Consider the following 11,089-nt stretch of genomic DNA (forward strand, 5'->3'; position numbering starts at 1 on the left):
CTGAGTGTCAGATCCCATGTAGTGGGGAGGGCAGTGATTTCATCTGCCAAGTTGTCATAGCTGGAGAGAGAGGGCCACATCTGAGCAATAGGGGCATTCGGGAGGAGGCTCTTAGGCACAATTATAGGGACGCCTAGCCTCTCCTTTGCAGCAACAGTCTTCCCAAGGGCAAGTCCTGTGGTAGAGCACTCAGTCCATCAAACCACTAGTCCCCTATGTCTGTGAGCACATCAGCAACCATTGAGTTGAGGGAGCCCAACACCCCTGCATTCTCTACCAGCTCCTCAAGGGGGCTCTGCATTTTTTTTCATTGTTTTTATTTTTTTAATTAACTTTTTTTTTAAATCAACTATATAAAAAATTTTTTTAAAAGCCTACAATTAAAAAAACATTTCAAACAAACCATAACAAGGGAGTCCAACATGTTCCTACTCTACCCCAAGAAAATAACCTAATAGAGCAACATTTCTGTGAACTTGTTCCTACCATACCCATCAGAAATTAAAGAACCATAATCATTCCTGGGCATTCCCAGAACATTAAATTTACCCATGATAGGTTATCTGTTTTTATTGGGTTATCATTTCCCCTTCATTAATTGCTCTCTATTGCTAGTTCCCTTACATTCTATATTATAAACCATTTATTTGAGGAGTGTGTTGTTTAACCTCCAGGTGTTTGTGAATTTTCTAAGTCTCTGATGGTTATTGACTTCTAATTGTATTCTATTGTGGTCAGAGAATGTGCTTTGAATAATTTCAATTTTTTAAATTTATTGAGCCTTGTTTTATGTCCCAGCATATGGTCTATTCTGGAGAAAGTTCCATAATCACTAGAGAAGAATGTGTATCCTGGTGATTTGGGATGTGATGTTCTATATATGTCTGTTAAATCAAATTCAAGTTTAGGTTTTCAATTTCCTTATTGGTCTTCTGTCTGGTTGATCTATCTATAAGAAAGAGTGATGTGTTGAAGTCTCCCACAATTATTGTGGAAACATCCATTGCTTCCTTTAGTTTTGCCAGTGTTTGTCTCATGTATTTGGTGGCACCATGATTGGGTGCATAAACATTTATGATTGTTATTTCTTCTTGTTGGATTGCCCCTTTTATTAGTATGTAGTGGCCTTCTTTGTCTCTTATAACATCCTTGCATTTAAAGTCTATTTTATACAAGATTAATATTGCTACTCCTGCTTTCTTTTGGCTGTAGCTTGCATGAAATATATTTTCCATCCTTTCACTTTCAATTTCTTTGTGTTCCTGTGTCTAAGATGAGTCTCTTGTATGCGACATGTTGATGGTTCATATTTTTTGATCCATTCTGCCAATCTGTATCTTTTAATGGGGGGGATTATTCCATTTATGTTCAACATTATTACTGTGAAGGAATTTCTTGACCCATAGAAAGGCATTTCTTTCTAGACCTTTACCCTTCATCTATTTTTTTATTTATTCTTGCAATTTCTTCTTTAGGCTCTTCTAGGGTCTTCTTCTTGTCCTTTATATCCTGTGCCATGCTCTTCTTCATGTCTTTTATATCCTGTGCCATGCTCTCATTGTTTGTCTTTAGTTCTTTGATTAATTGCTCCAAGTAATGTGTCTCCTCTGATCTTTTGATTTGGGTGTTTGGGTTTGGTTATCTGTATTGTCTGTTTTTTTTTCATATGCTTTAAAATTTTCTGTTGTTTTTGGCCTCTTGGCATTTGCTTTACTTGATAGGATTCTTTTAGGATATGTAGGATTATTCAAAGACTAATCTCTAATTTGTCAGCTCTACAGCTCAGTGGCGTGTACTTTCTCTAACTAACCAGCAGATGGTGTCCGTGAGTCACCTATTCCCCTCAAGCCAATTCTCCCCAACTTTGTCTTTGTGGTGTGTGGGAGTCTGATTCTTGTGGTGTCCAATTGGTGCACCAAGTTTGGGTGTATTGTTGGTGCTGTCTGCCCTGAATGTGGTGTGTGTGTCTGAGCAGTTAGGGAGGGAGATCAACTTTAATAATCAAACCTCCCAGGTGTTCCTGGAGATTTAAGGCTATTGCAAGAATCTAAACCTTCATTTCAGCCTTGCCACAGATTGTCTCTGCCGCTGACCCACAAGTCCTTGGTATTGGCGTATGGTCCCTGGGATTTCCGAGTGGGTCCCTCTTTCAAGCTGTGCCCTTCTAGGGCCTCTGCTGAGGGAAAGTTGTGCTACATCACAAGTGCATGCCATCCCTCAAGGGAAGTTCTGGGCCACCAGTCCGTATAGGTACATTCCCAGCCTGCTGTAAGGATGGCAGTATGGGGTGTGTTAATTTCCCCCTTTTCACACAGCTCTGCCTTCCCAGCTCTGGGACAATTAGCTGTGGGTGCACAAAAGGCTATTGTCCACACCTGATATTGTGGTGTGTGTGCGTGATGCTGGAAACACCTCTCGTCACACTGGGTTTTTTTGGTGCAGCTCTAGGCATTCCCAGCTCTCCAGGAAGATGGCTGCAAGGGGCATGGTTATTTTCTCCTTTTGGATCACCTCTGCCTTCCTCTCTCAGAGACAATTAGCAGAGGGTGTGTGAAAGGCTATTTTCCACACCAGATATTGAGGCATTTGCACAGCCCCTTCCTGCTATGCTTCACTGTGCAGTTCTCACTGCCATATCTGCAGCCACTTTGGGGTTTTTTAAAAAAGAACTAGTCTGACTCCAAATGCCAACCCATGGTTTCCCCACACTGTGATATGGCTGCCAGATATTCAGCAGGCTTACTCACTCATTTCAGAATGCAGACTCCCGGTTTCACCAAGTGCACAGTCCCTGTGGATTTAGCAGACCTTGTCCAGCTGGTGCATCGCTGGAACTGGTGTTCTGGGTCACTTTCTGGTTTTTATCCAGTATTTTTCATGGAGGTGTTTTTTTTGCCCTGTCTCGCCTATCTGCCATCTTAGGCTTGCCTTCTGATATAAATATATTACTCCCACTTTTTTCTGGTTGCTGTTTGCATGAAATATCTTTTTCTAACCTTTCACTTTCAGCCTATATTTGTCCTTGTGTCTAAAGTGAGTTTTTTGTAGATAGCATATAGATGGGTCATGTTTTTAAATCCATTCTGCCAGTCTGTGTCTTTTTATTGGGGAGTTTAATCCATTAACATTTGGTGTTATTACTGTAAGGTCAGTACTTTCTTTTACGATGTTGTCTTTTGGATTTTATGTCATATCCTATTTTTTTTTCTCTCTCTCTCCTTTTACCCTTTCTGATAGTCTTCATTTCTACACTCTTCTCCAAACCTGTCTCTCCTGTCTTTTTCTATCAGCCCGTAGCAGTGCCTTTAGGATTTATTATAGTGCACGTATCTTCTTCACAAACTCTCTCAGTGTCTGTGTGTCTGAAAATATTTTAAACTCTCCCTCATTTTGAAGGACAGTTTTTCTGGGTACAGAATTCTTGGTTGACAGTTTTTCTCTTTCAGTATCTTAAATATATCATACCACTGCTTTCTTGCCTCTATGATTTCTGTGGGGAAATCTGTACAAAGTCTTATTGAGCTTTCCTTATAAGTGATGGATCACTTTTCTCTTGCTGCTTTCGGAATTCTCTCTTTGTCTTTGGCATTAGACAATCTGATCAGTAAGTGTCTTGGAGTGGGTCTATTGTGATCTACTCTGTTTGGGGTACACTGTGCTTCTTGGGTCTGAAATTTTATGTCTTTCATAACAATTGGGAAATTTTCAATGATTATATTTTCTATTTATTATTTCTGCCCCTTTCCCCTTCTCTTCTTCTGGGACACCCATAACTTGTATATTCGTGTGTTTCATGTTGTTATTCAGTTCCCTAAGACCCTGCTCATATTTTTCCATTCATTTCCCTATCAGTCTTGTGTGTATGATTTCAGCTGTTCTTTCTTCCAGTTCACTGATCCTTTTTTTTTGCCTCTTCAAATCTACTGTATATGTCTCTATTGTGTTTTTCATCACTTCTGTTGTGCCTTTCATTCCTATAAGTTCTGCCATTTGTTTTTTCAAGCTTACAAATTCTTCTTTATGGTCATCCAGTGTATTCCTTATATCCGTCATCTCTTTTGCCACATTTTCCTCCAGCTTGTTGATTTGATTTAGTAGATGTGTTTGAACATCTTTAATTAGTTGTTTCAATTCCTGTATCTCAGTTGAAGTGTTAGTTTGTTCCTTTGGCTTGTCCACAGTTTCTTGTTTCTTATATTGGCTTGTTATTTTTAGCTGTCTAGACATCTGATTTTCTTGATTAGTTTATTCTGGAGCTTGTTTTCACTCTGTTACCTAGGGTTTTCTTGTTGGTTGGCTTTGTTCTCTATCTGTTCTATGGCATTCAGCTCAACTTATTCTAGACCTCTAACGTAGCTTCTGTTTACTTGATCAGAATTTTTCAGCTCTTGTTTTTCTCATTCTTGCCCTGCCTCTATGTCTTCCCAGATATGATTGACCCCAATCAGATTTTCACAGTCCAGGAGGAGGCCCAGGTCTCAGGAGGAGGATGTGCTCTGTGTCATGTTTCCCTGAGAATGAGAGCCTGCTGGTTATTGACCCTCCTGTGAAGACTCTAGACTTTGTTCTTTTTCTATCCTGTCCAGCAGGTGGCACTTGTCAACCCACAGCTCCCCACCAGTGTAAAGAGGTGTAGTGCCTTTAATTTCCTGCAGACCATGTCCCTGCCAGGGGCATGGCTGACTCAAGCTGTTTCTGTTATCCAGCCCCTGGGGTGTGAGTTCTCTGAATAAGGGCCACCACTTGTGCTGGACACCCCCCCCCCCATCTTGGGAATTTATGTCCTTTTGGGTATTATCTCCGCCACTATACTTATTGCTTTGTCAGTCAGATCTATCTTAGCTTTGCCCTTGCCTGGATCCAGCTGCCAATTGCAAATATCAGAGGCTTTCTGCAATGAGCTACTTAGAATAGTTATCTAAAAAAAAAGTGAATAAATAAAATAAATCCCTTTTCAAGGCCTTTTCCCAGCCCCCAAGTTTTGTCAGTCCCAGTATAGACTATTTAAAGTTAGGCCATTGTGCCAGTTTGAATGTATTATGTCCCCCAAGCACCATTATCTTTGATGTAATCTTGTATGGGCAGACGTTATCAGGGTTGATCAGATTGTAATTCTTCGAGTGCTTCTTTGGAATGCACCCCACCTAGCTGTGGGTGATGACTCTGACTGGATAATTTCCATGGAGGTGTTGCTCCACCCATCCAGGGTGGGTTTAAGTTGATCAGTGGAGCCATATAAATGAGCTGACATAACAGAAGGAACTCAGTGCAGCTGTGAGTGACATTTTGAAGAGGAGCAAGCTTGCTAGAGAGGAATGTCCTGGGAGAAAGCCATTTTGAAACCAGAAATTTGGAGCAGACGCCAGCCATGTGCCTTCCCAGCTAACAGAGGTTTTCCAGACGCCATTGGCCATCTTCCAGTGAAGGTACCCGATTACTGATGTGTTACCTTGGACACTTTATGGCCTTAAGACTGTAACTGTGTAGCCAAATAAACTCCCTTTTTATAAAAGCCAATCCGTCTCTGGTGTTTTGCATTCTGCAGCATTAGCAAACTAGAACAGCCATGTAGGTTATTATCTCTTTCAGCTGAAAAGTTACTCTCAGACAATTTTAATTCTACCCTTGCCTGGAACAATACTGAAGCCTGAGCCTTCCAGCAGCTTTGATGGGCTATTGTAAAGTAAAAAAATAAAGAGTCAGAGAGAAAGAAAAGAAGAAGGAAAAAAAACCCTTTTCTAAGCTGGACCCCAACTCCCCACATTTGGAAGCAAGAGCTGAAGTTGGTACCCATTTCTATATGCCCCTTTTTCTTGGAGCTCAGTCCTTTTCCAGTATTCTGAACACCTCCAACTTCAAAAGTCTCTGTTTTTTGTTGTTATTGTCAGCTCTGATTCTTCTCTGCTGGACCAAATCCTCCTGGTTCCTTTCATGCCCGCTCTTGGTTTATCTGTGCTTGGAGCTTTTATTCAGCAGTCTGGATTTGTTAATTAATTCTGCAATTGGAGCCTGGTTGAGCTCCCTCCTTGCTCCAAGCACAGATTGTTTCTTTTTTCCTTGGAGAACCAGCTCCAATACTTTCCGCAGTGCCTCAGGGGGAGGGGCACCAGCTCCTGGTTGGAGAAACTTACAGTTCTTCACTGCAGTCTCAGGCATTCCACACATTCCAGACTGGTGTATGATGTGTGCCAGTCACTGAAGTCCCCCAAAATGCTGTTCCATACAGTTCCTGGCTATTTACACACTGCCTTCTACATGTACCTCCTTTTACTATGTCCTCTCTCTGTAGTGTCCTCCTTTAATTTTTGCCAGCCAAAATCTTCCAGAGTCTTCTTCATTGCTTCTTTATATTACCCACTATTAGTCATACACACACATATGTGTATATATATAGTATATGTGTGTGTAAATATTATGAGATTTATTATGTGAATTGGCTCATGCAATCTTGGGGATTGGAAAATCTGACTTCCTAAGGGTAGGCTGCAAGTTGGGAACTCCAATGAAGGTTTCGATGAATTCCCCAGGTGAAGCTGGCTGGCTGAAGTAGAGATAGAAATTCTTCTTTCTGACTGCTGAAATCATCAGTTTTCCCTTAAAGACCTTCAAATTATTGGATGATACTTCTGCCTATTTCTTGAAAAAAATATCCTTTGTTGATTATATATGTAATAATCCACAGATGCAATCAAGTGACTAATGATTAAAATCCATAAAATACTCCCACAATAACAGTCAGGCCAGTGCTTGCTTGACCAAATTACTGGAACCATAACCTAGCCAAGTAGACACATGAACTTAACCATCACATCTACTTTTTTTTTTCCTTTGGCTAAGAACAATTTTGGTTTTGGAAGCAACAATGTGCCCACCGGTTAGAATTCAACCGGCTACCAGTCCTAACTTTCTGAAAACTCTTCTTCCAACAATTCCAGCTTCCTGGAAAAGAGATAGACAGGAGAGAGCAAATGAGGGATTCACTCACTCTGTGTAGGTTTGGATGCATTATGTCCCCCAAAACACAATGTTCTTTAATGCAATCTTGTGGGGGCAGAAGTATTAGTGTTGATTAGGTTGCAGTCTTTGGATTATGTTGTTTCCATGAAGATGTGACCCACCAAACTGTAGGTAATACCTTTGATTAGATTATTTCCATGGAGTTGTGGCCCCACCCATTCAGAATGGGTCTTGATTTAATCACTAGAGTCCTGTAAAAGACTGCACAAAGAGAAGGACCTCAGAGCAGTGGAGAGTGACATTTTGGAGAGCAACTTAGAGGGACGTTTTGGAGATGGCTGCTGAAAGCAGACTTTCAACTAACACATTGGAGACGCTAGCCCAGTGTTTGCGCTGGAGAAGCTAAGAGAGGACAAAATGCCCCAGGAGCAAAATTCTGAATAACACACAGGAGCTGAGAGAGGACTGGAGCACAACCCGGAATTAGCAGATGCTAGCCATGTGCCTTCCCAGCTAACAGAGGTTTTCTGGACACAATTGGTCTTCCTTCAGTGAAGGTATACTTGTGTTGGTGCCTAAATTTGAAGATTTTCATGGCCTTCAGATTGTAAATATGTAACCAAATAAATCCCCTTATAAAAGCTAATCCATTTCTAGTATTTTGCATAATGGCAGCATTAGCAAACCGGAACACCCTCTTCTTTGCTATTCACACCAGCCTAGAATCCAGAATCCCCCCTTCCATGACTAATAATAATAGCTCATTATGTTCAGGGTTGGGGTCAGAGAATGGGGAGGTGATGGTAGGGAGCGACTTTCATTTCTTCTCCTTTCCAGTTCAAAAGAAGGATGAGGGGGTCATGATGTACTTGGAGAAAAATTGAATTGCAGTCTTGTGAGAAAAGCTCCAATCTTCTTGCCTATCTCCTGTGGACATGCTGACGAAGGCAGGAATAGATGCAGTCATAGAAGATGGCAGAGACTGAAGCAGTCCAAAGTCAATTTTCCCACAGGGGAAAATTGTGACCTCAAGTGAACAGAAGTCAGTGAGACACAACTCCACCTTGTAAACAGGGCTCCAGTTAAAGCCAGGTACCAAATGGTTCAGGCTGGTGCCAACTAGAATGGACTGGTGGGAATGGATTCATGGTGGGTAAAAAATATTCATTATGATCATTCAAATGTTGGCAATGGAGGTGACAGCTCAGCAAGGGAGGTGAAATGGTGTGTCTGAGACAACTGTGTAAATGGTACCATTGCTGGACAACATTGAAAATGGAGGTGTTGGTACTGGAGGCATAGGGGTGGTAGGGAAGAAGAGAGGCCCTCTCTTCTGCCCATGGACTGCAGGCAGGTGACAGAGCCAAGTGTCCCTCTGCAGCAGGGCCTGGCCAACTGACTTCTGTTGGATCTGCAGGTCGGCAACAGAAGGCAGGCGTCTTGGGCTATTTCTCCCTAGGTCATCCAAGGTGAAACCCTCACCATTTCAGAAGTTCTGATGCTTTGGAGAGGGAAAGGGCTAAGTATGTCTCCCGATTCAGATAAAAAAAGATAGAAGTGAAAATACGTGAAGTCCTATGGTATATGATATTTTCATGGGAAAAAAAGCCTTGGGACTCAAGGCTTTTCTGAAGCCTGAACCCCCCAACCAAGTGCTCCATTCAGACACTGGAATTTTTTCTTTTTCAACCAAGTTCTGAAAGTTCAGTTGCCTTCATAGGGGATGCAGATGGGGTAGGTATTGAGGCTCCCTGACAGAGTTGAGGAGCGAGGTAGAGGGGAACTCCATGGGGGCTACTGGAATACCTGATAGAAACAAGGCATGGTGGTGGTGCTCAGGCTACAGGTGAAGACAGGAGGCAAGGAGCACAGGCCCAAAGTTTAGTGGACCTCCAGTCTAGGGGAATTTTGAGACTGAGCTTGCAAAGTGGTGAGCAGGGGCTGTGCCTTGGTTTGCATGATCAGGCCACCTGTGGCCCCAGGTGGGTTACACGGGGGGCAGGTTGAGTGGAAGAAAGACCAGTAGTGAAAGAGGTCCACATTAGCAGTGCAGTTCTCAGAGAGGTTGATGGGACTCTTTGTGGGCAGTGCTTCATCTAGAAGGACTGCAGCTGCTGCCAGCTGAAGTGAGGTGGGCTGGGGAAAACTATCCACCTCCACTTTGGGCAATCTGTTGGGCAAGTATGAGGTTAATCCAAACTGGTATTTTGGAGAGAGCTGAGCTGGGGAAGAGGTAGGTGAGGATTCCAGAGGTTAGCTCATACCCATGAGCAACATGTGCACCAGGGAGTGTGACACACCCATGCTGGGCATGGTAGGGATGTGGGCACCATACATGCCCATGGGCAACATGCCAGGAAAGGCCTTGGCCCCCATAACTGCCTGAGAGGCCATGCACAGCACAGGGCTCAGCTCTTCCTTCATATTGACTGTAGAGCTGCAGCTGAGCAGGCCTAACATGTTCCATGGCTCTGTCTTAATCTTGACAACCTCCTGCAAGTGGTTCTTCTTGACATGCTGCATAAGGTGGTCCTTGTGGCCAAACCTCTGGGCACAGTGCTGTACAGACACAGGAAGTCCTTCCTGCCTGTATGAACCACTAGGTTTGGCCACACATCCTTACGAGTACAGAACCACTGGTCACAGTGGTCACGGGAGTGATGCTTCTCCTTGCTACCACCTGCTACACAGCATGAGAGGCCCTTCAGGTGCTGTAGCAGGGCCTGGGTGCCCTCAAAGATCTGAAGGCACAACTTACAACTGAGGTTACCACTGCTGGCGGTGTGCATGGCCAGGTGGTGCCAGTAGCCCAGCTTTGTATTGTCATTCTTACTGCATTCAGAAAAGTCGATGGCCTCTTTGTTGGGGACGTGAGTTTGCAAGTGGTCCTTGAGTTGAAACATCTTATCACAGTACATGCACTGATGTGGTTTCTGGGCCAAGTGGGTGGCCATGTGCCTACACAGCTTACACTTGTAGGCAAAAGCCTTGCCACAGTGCAGCTGAGAGCAGCTATATGGGCTCTGCTCTGGATGGGGGAGGCTGTGAGGCTTCAGCTTCTCACCATTTGAGAAGGACATCCCTGAGATTTCACATTGGCACTTAGTGTCCAGCCCACTTCCTCCTCCTGCTTTGCATCTTGAATCCGGGGGTGGGGATGGGGGACACTGGTGAAAAATGTGGTCATGGCAAGACTAATATGGCAAAGGTTATTCAGAAAGCCTCCCTATCAGCTCCACACAGCCTCTCTGCCATGTCACAGCCTCCAATGCAGCCATCAGAAAACCATCTCTTCACCTAGCTTGGGGCCCCTCACTGACCTCCGGGCTCCAGCGCCACAAGGCTCGCTCAGGCCCAGCTAGCTGTGGCAGTGGGGCCATTGTGTGGTGCATGTGGGTTCACACCTACTTTTTACATTCTATCGACTTACAATCTTTTGAATTCAGTAGGACGCAAACATAACGTATTTTTCTTGGATCGCTGCTTTCAACCAATGGTCAAAATTCTGCCATTCCTCAGTGGCATTTGGAGGAGATTCCATTCTCTTAGAGCTCCCTTCCTCCAACCCCTCATTGGTAACTTTTTTTCCTTTTCCAGAGCTGGCAGGCTTTCTTCTTAGGTACCAGCAAGATGGTTCGTTCACACGTGGCTATCTGTCATTGTGTTTCTTGATTCACAGGAAATCAGGCATCCTTGCCATTGTAAATGACAGAATTGCTGGCTGATACTTTGCCTCTCTGTCCTATCATTACTTTTCAATTATATTTTTCTTGGCTCTTGTATGCTTAGGAAAAGGCAACAAATCGACTGGTTAAACTGGATGAGATGTCACTCTCCACTTGTGGCAGGCACTTCTAATTTTTTACGAGTGATTTTCTTGAAGGTCCTCCCTCATTGGTGTTTGAGAAGGGAAGCACCTCTCCCATCCCTTTGTCTTCCTTCACCCTTGAGGGGTGAGTAGATAAAAAACACAGCCCATTTCTCCTCCCTTGTTTTCAGTGTATACAGACGATAAGGTAGGATGCAGCTGGGATGTTACTTGGCAGGGTAGGAGGGTGGGGGAAGGGGGTTGGGGCAGGGGGCAGAATTGCAGGTTGAGCTGCCACATCTCCAAAATCTAGCCCTTATTGTT

General features: G+C 43.6%; 1 pseudogene; it reads right to left on the reverse strand.

Annotated features, from left to right (window-relative positions):
* Positions 1-8,751: 8,751 nt before the first annotated feature.
* Positions 8,752-10,144, reverse strand: LOC119543923 (annotated as a pseudogene).
* Positions 10,145-11,089: the final 945 nt, after the last annotated feature.

The sequence above is a fragment of the Choloepus didactylus genome, chromosome 9 (assembly GCF_015220235.1).
Source record: "Choloepus didactylus isolate mChoDid1 chromosome 9, mChoDid1.pri, whole genome shotgun sequence".
NCBI lineage: Eukaryota > Metazoa > Chordata > Mammalia > Pilosa > Megalonychidae > Choloepus > Choloepus didactylus.